This window comes from Microchirus variegatus, assembly GCF_963457635.1.
Source record: "Microchirus variegatus genome assembly, chromosome: 7".
NCBI classification, from domain to species: domain Eukaryota; kingdom Metazoa; phylum Chordata; class Actinopteri; order Pleuronectiformes; family Soleidae; genus Microchirus; species Microchirus variegatus.
Window position 1 is genome coordinate 18,569,645 of NC_139808.1, and position 12,475 is coordinate 18,582,119.

A 12,475-nucleotide genomic window follows, 5' to 3' on the forward strand; every position below is an offset into this window, starting at 1 on the left:
GTCCCCTCATTATTTGAAGCCTCTCCTAGATATGTACTGTTTGTGTGCATGGGTTGGATGAAATGAAGTCATTACAATGTTCAAGTCATGCTTTGGCAGCAAAGCAGATCTCGTCAACACTGGAAAAACAAGCCGAGGCGAGGGTGTGTGTGTGTGTGACAGATGTTCTATAACATGAGTTAAAGCCTGGGTGGAACTAACCAACCCTTTATTGCACTATTGGACACAAAAGGCTAACAAACGGACAAATATTACATTTTACAACATGGAGACATAATTGGAAGACTCACATAATAAAAGACTGGTTAACAGCAGAGAGCAAACTGAATCGATTTCATGATTTCATGTGAGAAGTCTGAGCTTCAGTTAAAGATTCAGGTCAATCATTCACTTAAGAATGTGTGTTTCAGGTCGTCAGGAGCCATTTCCTGTAAAAATAAACGTACTTAAAGCTTAAAATCACAAAAAAATGCCGCCATTCTTCTTCTTGTCAAGTTGAGTCTATGTAGCAAGGTGCGGCAGAATAAGCTAAATATCGACAGTGTTGTCGCAGTCAGAGTTGCAAGTTAACACATTCGCGTTGACTCCGTCAAAAGTGCTTAGTCCAGGAAAACATCGACCAGATCCTTGTAAAATATTCACTGCACACGAGGCACCTCAGACCCTCCACTTCACTTCCCATTGGAGCTTTTCTTTTAAGCAGATAGCCGACTGCCTGTCAGTGGATTTTTCTTTCTCCTCTACTCTGAGCTGTCGTACATTAGAAGCTACAGCACGTCCCCGGGGCATGGACACAATGCCGGAGTTTGTTCATTACCCTGCTAAGTCTTGGCCTTGTGTGTCTGATCACACACAAACACATGCGCGTGTAATGAGAGCGGGGAATACTATAGGAGGATGGAGCAGGATTCTGAAGACTTGGTGTCTAATCAACTAAGAAAGGGGAAGGCAGAAATGGAAATGGAGGCAGAATGAATTGTCCAGAAAGATGGAAGGAGGTATGGAACAGAAAGGGAAGTGGAGCTGGGGAGATGAGGAAGAGAACAGGGAAGTTTAAGAGGGAAAACAGAAAAGTAAAACAGAGTAAGTAAGTCAGATTGTTGTTGATGCCAGGAATAGACAAAATGTGACAGCTGTAAATATACAAGTGTGAATGTTTTTGGGATTTATTTCTGTGTTCATGTGGAATATTTGGATGTGTGTCACCTCCCACAGGACTCCTACTGAGGCTTATATCAACACCAATCAGGATTAGGTGAGACACACATCAAGTGTTTGATCGGTGTCCATTATTTTGTCCACTAAGGTCGAAACCAGTTGGTGTTAGTCTTGTAAATAGCCGTGTTTGAATAAAGCTTTTTAACCCAACATTGGGCATTGTGTCCGTGCTCCATGCTGGGGTTCCTGTAGATTTTATTTTATTTTGAATCATGTGTTGACCCTATTCTTCAAGAACACCTGTGTACATTTTGAGTCTAAATAAATGAAAACAGTCCTTGAGTATATTACTCTCCCCTTTGTAAAAAAAAAAAGAAATGAAGAAAGTTAAGAGGCAAAGGATGAGGAGGTATGTTTATTTGGGAAAACGGTAACGTGAAATGGGAAATGAGAGTGAAAAAGAAAAAGAGAAACGAAAGGAAATGTGTAGACTGGACATGAGTCGAGGTCGAATGTGATGGCTGGTTAACCATGCACCTTTTATGCCACTTTATCCATCCACTCCATCCATCCATCCTTCCATCCACACCATGTACCAAAGCCTCCTGACAACATCCTACTTAATTAACTGCCTGGTCCTGCAGCCAAGGCTGGAAAATTGATGGAAGGAGCCAAAGAAGGAGAGAGAGTGAGAGCGAGAGAGATAAAGTAGAGATTGATTTGCACTGGCTTTTTAAATCCTGCCTCAGTAAAAAGGATGCTCACGTCAAGAGCTGTGGCCTTGCGCTGTCCGAGGTGCCGCGCGAGCGTTAAAAAGTAAAGTTACAGCACACCTTGCTACTAAAGCTACCATAGTGTGTCAGACAGTAGCGTAGCCTGTAGCACACACTGCAGCTAACCAATGTTTTATTCATCCACCTATTGACTTTGTGTCAGCTCAGCTGTGTGCTTATCGTTTCCTCTGGCAGGCGTCTTTCCTTTTAGTGTCCCTTTACTTCATTTAGTCCCATACTGTATATTGTCATCTCAAGGTACAGCTGCGGGGAACATTTAAAACAATACTGCCCCGTACCGCTGTGTCATGAATGAAGCATGGTTCGGATTTTGAAAAGTGGTGTTGAGGCTCTTCACAGGCACTACAGAAAATTGTTTTATAGGAAGAATATAAGAGAATATAATGGTTAGATTACGTGCCTTGATATGAGATATATCAGAACTTAACTTTAACAGGATTTAAGAGTCTCATTTTAACGGCAATGCAAGCTAATGGAGAGTCCTGGGACACTTTATGCAAGATATACTGCAAGAAATTTAAAGACAAGAGGATTCTGCTTCCATTTAAAAGATCAAACTGTGTCCCAGACAGAATGGAGAGTTTTGGGAAAGAGATGGTGCTGGAGGAGGGGACGGAAATCATTTTGTGGGAAAGGTGGAGGAACAAAGTGCTTTGCAGTTAGTTATTTCATCAGTATTTGTGACAGGTGCCAACACGGTTCAAATGTGGCATTATGGCTACAAAGTGCAGAGCACACTGAAACAATATTGTACTGTGGTATTCCTTTGAAGCTGGAAATGACCTTTTTTTTCCCCCTGTGCCCCCTTCTTTCCTGACTTCTCAACTTTCATTTCATCTCTACAGACGGATGTTGTGGTTTTCTTGGCCAGATGTGACACTCGCATCCGGTTCATTTCAAGAAGAACTGACAGTGGAGGAGGAAAGAAGTGTGTGTTTGTGTGTGTGTTTATCTGTGGGATAGGGTGTGTGCTGTCACTGCCTCAGGGATATGGTTTGCAGGTATTAGCTGATTCAGTTAAACGCTAATTCAACAGTCGACGGCTTTCCTCTGCACACAAAAGCACCGTCTCTTTTTACACAGAACAGCAGCTCCCTTTATTGTGAGCTACCTCATCCAGCAGTGCTGTAACCAGAACGAGCCATTTATAGTTAAGTTACACATGTCCGTGAAGTGGAAAAGGAGAGTGTGAAGGAATACACACCACAAATGGTTTCTCAATACCAGAACACGGCAACCAAAACATCTGCTTCATTTCAAGATATTGATCACTGTCTTTACATTCTGACATTCTTCATGAGCTGGAGTTTTCAACAGATGTGGATACTGAAGCATTAAACTATTTTTCCAAATTAAAAATAACTGTTTTCCTTTTGTTTTTCTGAGCACACACATTATTATCTGCACATGGTGATAAATGCTACACCCGGGGCCTCCCAGTGGATTTTTTCATTCTTTTTCTCATTGTTTAAAGCAACTTTTTTCCCGATTGGTCTCCGTTAACAAGAACAGTGTAACATTATTTGTATGATGTGTCTTTCATCTTAAAACCAGCTCTGTCAAGCAGTGTTATCAGGCCTGTGCACACAGTTTTGTACGCATGTTATGTACGCTAAAACTAAACTAATGTGCGCACACAAACGCTGACTGATCATATAATTCCAACCAACCACTGACTCACTTCCTTCCTGTCATCAATGTAAGATTATTAGGATGTAAAAAAGTGAACATTCTGTACAAAAATAAATAAATTAGTAAAATAGAAAACAAAAAAACAAGCCAAGACCTTCATTAATGAATGATAACATTTCAATAGTGCAAAGCCTGACCTAATTTCTTTTGATATCTTACTCCCAACACCCACAGTTTTTGATTAAATGTTGCTATGAGCTTTCTCAAAGGAGAGCAGCTGTCATTCTAGGTCAAGCCTGTTGAAAATATTCCTGCCTTCATTTTCCATGCACTCTGATGTGTACCACAGCACCTCTTTCCACACCAAAAAAACCGACTTATAAAAAATAAAACAAGTGCTTGGCTGGGGAAGTCTCTAATCACATGTGAGCAAAACACCATTTTAACACCCACCACAAGCAGATAATGAGAAAATCGGCAGACAAGTGCACATGTGTTCATTGGGATATGTAGAAGGTGTAGAAAATTAAAATCATGACATAAATGAGGGTTGCGGGCTGCGGGTTGATGGAGTAAGAGGATGAAGACGAAAGCATGAACAGGAGGCTATATAAATAAATAAATGCATTAAAAAAAACAGTTCTGAAGGTTTGGATATAAATTAATAAAACTCCAAAAACACATGCATATGGAATGAAAAGGGTGTCTGGTCGTTTTTTTTATACCCCCCCCCCCCAACCCCCCCTTTAGTCCATCCATAATTAATTAGCTGCCTCTGTGATGTGGAGACTATAGATCAGGGAGAAGAAAAAATAACAAGCTAAATAATGAAGTAAAGCGATACAGAGAGCCTGGGGGAGAAATGAGATGGCAACGCACAGCCACAGAGGAGCAATGGGGGCACATTGGTACAAATAAGAGGGCCAGTGTGTGTGTGTGTGTGTGTGTGTGTGTGTGTGTGTGTGTGTGTGTGTGTGTGTGTGTGTGTGTGTGTGTGTGTGTGCTTCTCACAGTGGCCTAACAAAGGAGTATATTAAAGTATTGAATGCTTCCTCGTCGCCTCTCAACATCCACCCTTGAACTAAAGGGTCCCATCTATACCTTGATACAATTTACTGTACATTATTGGTAAGATGTTGATTGAATCCTTTTATTCAGCACAGTATATGACATTATTTATTGTGGATGTGAGTAACATGTAAGAATTAACTGCGTTCCCATCGTACGGCCCCGGAGCCCAGTCAGTCAGTGATTGGTCGGAATTATGGCACATTTATGAGACTGTTTCGTTTACATGTGTGCTCACATTACTTGAGTTTTCAATTATGTGCTTATAAAACAACAAATATGCGTATAAAACATGCCTGTGTGCGCTCAACACAGTGAGGTCTGATTACACTGCTTGACAGAGCGAGTTTTTAGATGAAAGACACAGCATATCAACAAAATACTCACTTAACAACACGACTTAATACATCAGTGGTTTGTGTTATTTATGGGTTTCCAAAAGACAGACATGGATTGTAAAATCATTGTTAATGGAAAACATTTTTTTGAAGTCCAAATGTTTTGATGATAAATGGTTTTATTGTTAAAGATCACAAAGTGCTGGCAGTCAGTGCTTGCTTTATTTGTTTCAACAATGCATATGACAAGTCAGAGTAAAAGAAACAAATATTGTGAGTGACATCTTGCACCATATCATTAATGGAAACCTGCTTCCAAATCATTTCCTTAATGAGTATCAAGTATGGAACACAATGTCATGACCTATTGTTAAAGCCTGCTATAGGTCCTGTGTACCAGCTGGCCAACAGCAGTGTGTTTGTTCAAGCGTGCACATGTGCGGGTGTGTGTGTGTGTAGGATATTCTAGTTCAGTGATGGAAAACAAAAAGTGTCCAGGTGCAATTATTATAGATGATAAATAAATACTACTGTAGGAGTACAGATAATTACTGTGTCTATATGAGCTGCAGGGTGTGGCAGGTACATGGACATTTTTCTGAGTGTGTGCGTGTGTGTAAAGCTCATTAGGGGGCAGAAACTAGAAAGACGGTCTGTGACCAACCAGACACTTATTGTGTGTGCGTGTGTGTGTGTGTGTGTGCGTGTGTATGTGAGAGAGAGAGAAGGGGGAGGGCAATTAATAAGGCAACATGTAGAACAGTGCAGGAGTGAGAGAAGCAGAGAAAGAAACAGGACTTTGAACCTTGAAAGGGACAGAGATTGTCCACCCACGCCCTTCGCTTCCGAGCAGAGTTCTGATGCAGGGAGGCAGCGACGGAGAGAAAGTGTAGAGAGAGAGAGAATTGGAAACATGAGGGAGCGCAGGAAGCACAGAAAGGAGAGTTTAACTTAAAGCGAGACGCAGGGGGAACGTGTGACATGAATAAAACACGGTGTGGATGATCAAAGTCTCGCAGAGCAGAAGCTTGACTGGATGTACCTGACAATGTGCAGGTGGATCCAAAGACCTGACATCACTTTGTGGTCTCAGACTTTTGGACTTGGCTGTATGGTCCTCACGCTCACGCACACACACACACACACACACACACACACACACACACCGTCTGATTTTCATACTTTACACTGACTTACATTCATTTCATATATCCTGGAGACTTACTCTGTACTATACCAAAACTACTACTGGCCTAACCCTAACTCTAACCTTAGCCTCATCCTAAACATACAACATACCTCTGCCTTAAAATGTCATCATTTACATTATGGGGACTTGCTTTTTGTCCCCAATGTGTAAACACAAACTTGTTGTTTTATCCTAGTGAGGACACATCATTGACAAATTATTCCAAAGCCCCTTACCCTAACACTAACTAACATAATTCTAATCCCAACCCTATAAGAGGGGCCATACAAAATGTCCCCACAAGGTCAAAATGTCCTCACAAGGATATGGGTGGTACATTGTTTGGACCTCACATAGATATAAATACAAGTACATTTGCACAGTATTCATAGTGAGGGCAATCATAGATATACTGCTTTTCCTAACCACTTAGCTTAACCTTAAACATCACAACTAAATGCCTAAACTTAACCCTTAACCTAACCCCAATTCTAACCTTAAAGCCAAGTGGAGTGACAGAATGTGAGGAACAGCCACAATGTCCCCACTTTCACAAAATGTCCTCTCCTATGGTTTATAAGTTTTTTGTTCCCCCATAAGAACACACACACAGACACACACCCTGACATTGAGTGCACACTGACTGCATTCTCTCCTCCATTATACTTAACTTACAAGCAAACCTACACAGTTAATCCCCTCAACACAGATGCTACACACAATGCTCTAAAACAATAATGAGCAGCAATGTGTTAATATTTTTTTCTCAGTCTTCTTTTTTATCCTTATGGATTTTCATCGTCTTCACAAAGATAGAAGTGTAGTGTGTGTGTGTGTGTGTACATATATATATATGTGTGTGTGTGTGTGTGGGGGGGGGGGGGTGTCACGCCAGGCACCGCGTTATCATTCTAACCCAGATATGTCAGCTGCGATCAAACCTTGTGCTTTTCAGCTTTTCAAAGACAAACCTTGACTTGAGAGGTGTACACACTCTCCCATCTGCCGCCTATAGCTGCCTATAGCATCCTCTCTGAAGACAATGCCATGTTTCAGTGACAAGACGCGCCATAAATTGTCATTTTCGTCGGCATAAGACTGGGAAATGCAAATCTATAATGACTGAAAACATGTTAATTATGCTTTTTAGTGGATTTTTTCTTTTTAGAGAACTAATGTTGATGTGGAATGTGGACGTGAAAGGTCATACAAATGTTTCTTCCCCTCAGAGGAATAAAGAAATATACACTTACATATGGAGAAGCCACCAAAGCATCCCCATGTCTCTTCATTACACTTTGTTGAAACCCTCTGAAAACCATAGAAGCCAGAGAAGTATACTACGCAATGAAAAGTTGGTAAAACATCCAAGCTGCAGGAAAAACCATAGCTAATTATGATTAATGGTTGTTGGTGTTGCAAGAAACAGTTAGTATTTGGGTGGAATTCAAAAGGGTAGCTAACGATACGATTCACAATACCAATAATGTCGCCATATAACGATTCTAATACTCGATATGCGTTGAACTGAAGAAAACCAAACGTCCAGGGAAAGTTGAAAGTGCAGGAATTCTCTATTTATTCACGACATAGACAACAAAGCTAATACTTCTGCATTCAATAACAAGGTCTATAGAATTGAGGAATAAAGAATCCAGAGTGTAAGCGTCAGTTGATGAGTTTGGATTTTACCAGAACAGAAACAAACTACTTGCCATTTCATACCACCCCTTTAGAAAAAAACAACAACAACAACAGACACCAAAAGAATTAATGAGCCCAGCCACACACCCAAAAACAAACAACAAAAGAAGCACAAAAGTTTCACTCTCTGGTCTGCAAACAATAATCTGTGCAAAAAATCTATCCAGCTGTGCTGGGAACACAACGCATCAGTCACACTTCAACATCTGAACACATTTAGTCTCTTTAAGATGCTGCCTGAAAATAAATAACCTACTTCTGACAAAATGTATACTGTATTTTAACAGCCAGCAGAATACCATGCATATTTGCAGCAGAGGTTGAATTTATTTAGACTAAAATGACAAAAGTCATCTTTTTTTTTTGGCGTTTCTCTATTTCCCATCCTGTCCTCAGGACAATACACCAAATATCGAGAATTTTCCAAACACAATAATAAAATAACATATTTTCTTTCAGGGTGTTGTTTGAAGTGCTTTGCATTTTAATATATTAAACCCCTGCACGGTGAGAAAAATAAACCAATTTTACGGTGAGATGTTAGAATTCATACTGTATAAAGACTAAAGCCAGCACTCAAACTGGCATTTGAGTTCATCTCCACATGTGAGGAGCTGGTATGCCGTGGATCGCTGAACACCTTGGCTTTTCTATGTTGTGCAATTGTGTCGGTAGAAGACAAATAAAATAAGCGCTGGTCACTTGAGTAAAGCAACATGGTGAAAGGTTCAACATTACAGACTGGTTTGCTGGTCTTTTGAGTTTTTACCTTGATGTCTCTGCATCCCAGCGGTAAAACAGTCTGAATGAAAGAACTTGTACTAAATTGAATTTGTCCATTTCTTTAATAATAACCCAGATAACTCGACTGGGAGTCGATTATTTCCTCGATTAATCGAGTATTTGTTTGGTCTGTAACATGTTGATCGATCAAAAAACTCACTTAGTAAAATACTTGACAATTAATTTAGTAATCAATTTATACTCGATTAATAATTGCAAGGCTACATGTACTATACCTTTAGGTGGACTAGGGTTCAATTCAACTCCAATAGAACAATAGAAGAAGTTGGTTTACAGAAGAATACGACATGTAGCAAAATTCAGGCCGGTTTATAATTTAGAGATGACTGAATTCATGCTCTGGCTGTTTACAGAAATCTGATATAGTTACATTAATAGATGGTAGGAAGACTTAGCGACAAGCTAAAGCGGACACCACCCATTTCTAACGAGCTGAAAAGGGGCATATCGCCCCTTCGTAGCGGAGTCCTACACACTTCCTTCATTAAATCAGTTTTGTAACAGTGAACGCTAGAACAATTCTGACCTGACAACAAGCTAAGCTAATGCTAACAGCAGCTTAGCTAGCTGAATTGTTTAATTTTGAACACTTATTTATGTTCTCTTTTTTTTTTTTTTTTTTTTTGTTAATGATATGTAGCTATTTAATTGCTTTTTTCCCCCTGTCCTTATATTTTGTATATATATATATATATATATTGTAATCGTTTGCATTTTCCTTGTTTTGCAGATTGGGACAAGGACAGTCATGGAATTTTCTGGACATGCAAACAGACTGAGACTCTCCCGATCTGCTTTCCCTGCTCTACTCCATCTCACATTGCTGTGTTATTCTGTAATATTTTTTTTTCTCTGAGTGACTCAACATTCTCTTCGCCTCTCTGACACACAAGCTAAAGGTTTGCTGGTGAAAATGCAATATTCATCTATGTTCACCATTAAACAGGGTGAGGCTGCAAGCGTCACAGAAATGAAGATTTAATACAGCCTGAATAATTAAACCACTGGGATGTGACTGACACATAGAAACACACTTGCACACACACACGCGCACGCACACGCACACGCACACGCACACACATGCATGGCCTAGAAACCAGAGAGCATCTATCATGTCATCATATTCCTGTGTGTGTGCATCACTTGTGTGAATCTATACTACACCATTTGCTCTTCATTAAGCTTTCGCTGATTGTGTATTCATTGCCACAGCCGGTGTAATGGCATAGCTGTGGTGATCGTCGCTGCATCAGTGGGATTACCTCAAGGAGAAAGAATAACCAAGGGGCCATGTTTTTTACCTAACACTTGGAAGGAGCCAAACTGACTGCTTTACTTTTTCTCAATGTCAGACGAGGATTAACGCGATCAAACCAAGGAAGTTTCCTTCAAAATCTCCACAAATGTGAGCGCCTTTGCACAACAAATGCAATGTGAATAGACAACACAAACTCGCAAATAATTCACACACATCCTCGCTATTCACGACCACCGCAACGGGATTAAGCGGATCTATTAAGAAGCAGAAAAAACGAAAACGAGAAAAAACAGAGGCATCAGCGTCTGGTGATGATGATGATTACAATGGACAAAAAGAAAGAGAAAATACAACTGAGCAAAGTGAAGACTAGAGAAGCGAAGAGAGCTTTGCTTCATTCATCAGGTTAAAGCTGGTAATTTTACTACTTTCAGGAAGACTTAAGGACGTCTTTCAGGCAAGATTTGAAGACTGTCCCAACTGAGCACATTTGCTAGGGGTGAAATGTAGCAATATTCTGCGTGGCAATATTATATTGCTTTAGAGACTAAGAATTATTTTTCTTTTAGCATATTAGTTACACACTTGATTAGCATTCAAATAAAGAGCTCAATCTCACTTGAGCTGTGGTGTGAGTACATATCGTGATAATATCGCATCATGACCAAATCGTAGTCTCTGGTGATTCCTACCCAGAACATTTTCTGATCTATACATTTTTTAGGATGTGCAAAAACATCAACCTCAGTCCAGAAAGATAAATTATGATGGTGTTATGACAGCTCACACACATCAAATGTGAAAAATCACACACTAAAAATATGCATCTAGTGAAATAAAGCCCTAACAGTAAAACCAAGCTGCATTTGTTAAACTCCACCCTACTGTGACTATAACTCTTCCTGTCCTTGTGTAGTTGTCGACTAAGCACACACTTCTTAGGGTGTAACCGGCTGCTCGCTCCACAGTGCCTCCCTAGCACTGATCAACCCACCCTCCCTGCCTTCTGTCGGTGAGGGGTTGATGAATGGACATGAGGACGCTGCAGAGCGCGTGGGGATTTCAGGGAGAGCTTCTGATAAAACATAAGGAAAAGCCGGAGGAGAGGAACGAGGGAAAGAGAAGATGTGGGATGACGAGCACAAAAATAGCCACAGTGAGATGGAAAGATAAAACATCTGCATGCGTATACAACAACAGCATCAAGGGGGAAATTTCAAAATTCCCTGGTCTTTACACAAATAGTGACCAAGAGGCTGAAAAGATTCCTCCAAAATGTTTTCCACCTCCTCAATTCACCACATTGTTCTTCAAAACAAATTAGAGGGGATGTAAAAGACAGTTTTCTACAACATCTGATACAAGCGCACACTGATTTCCCCAAGGTAATGTGATTATTGACTCGTATTGGACAAGTGTCTGAGAAGTTTCCTATGAAAGTTAAAGAAAGAACAACAAAAACGGAAACATGAAGGGCTGGAGGGCAGTCAGAGGCGGTCTGAGAAGCACTGCTACCAAACCAGTCCAAGGGTTAAATGCTGGCTGGTCACGGTCTGACTAAGATCCATCTGGCAAAGGAGGCATGTGGTTACTTCACCCTGTCGCCTCCACTTCCTCTCCATGTTCCCGCTTGTTTTTACTCTCTTTCTCTCCCTTAACTCCCACCATGGAGCCTACATTTGGAAAATAAATTGCGTCAATCTGAATTTAATCCGCCGCTCGTTACTGCCCGGACTTTCTGCACTTGCTTTACTGCCCTTGTTTTTGTGTTTTTCTTTACTTTTTTCTGTTCCTGTCTACCTCAGTTTGCATCTGGTCTCAATTACACCACATTTAAACGTCTTTACTTTGTCTCCGGTGAAATGCATGCACCAATAGAAGGACTGCATTGTCTTAAAGAACAGCATGGGGCTATAATATCCCACATTTCTCATTTACTTTGTTTCCTTCCTTTCAAGCATTGTTTATATTTTATTAAATATGGCTTTGGCACATCTTTTTTTAATTAAGGGCAAAAATGGATCCAGCTAGGAGCTACATGTTGTGTTTAGGTGGAAAGAGGAAATTAACTGACTGATAGAAAGAATAGCAACCAAGAAAAGGTTTTCAGTGCACATTAAAAGAAAAGCTTTTACGTATTAATATTATTCAAAACAAAGCACTCATTAAAATGACATGGAATAAACACTTGGTGGAGGATAAATCATGGACAACAGGAGGACAGCTTTTAACTAAATTATAATAATGTTACATCAAGGCAAATGGCCCGACTTAATTTGTAATATAATTTTCCAGAAATACAAATACATGACTCTCCACCAAAGCAGCAGTAATGCAGGTCTACATCTCCAAGATGCTGTCGCTGCTGTCACTTGGGAGGAAACCTTAGTAGAAGCCTTTTGCTGGATCCTAAGGACAAGCCAACTTTGCACACGGTTAAATAATTGCAATCTGTCTCCTGAATCTGTACTATTTATTATGACGTGTGCTGCTGACCTCCTGGCCAGGTCACCCTTGGAAAACAGATTTT

General features: G+C 40.3%; 1 protein-coding gene across 1 annotated transcript in view; it reads right to left on the minus strand.

The window, feature by feature from the left end:
* Positions 1 to 12,475, minus strand: part of plxna1b (plexin A1b) — a 162,206-nt gene that overhangs the window by 60,617 nt on the left and 89,114 nt on the right. The gene's annotated exons all lie outside the window — the stretch shown is intronic.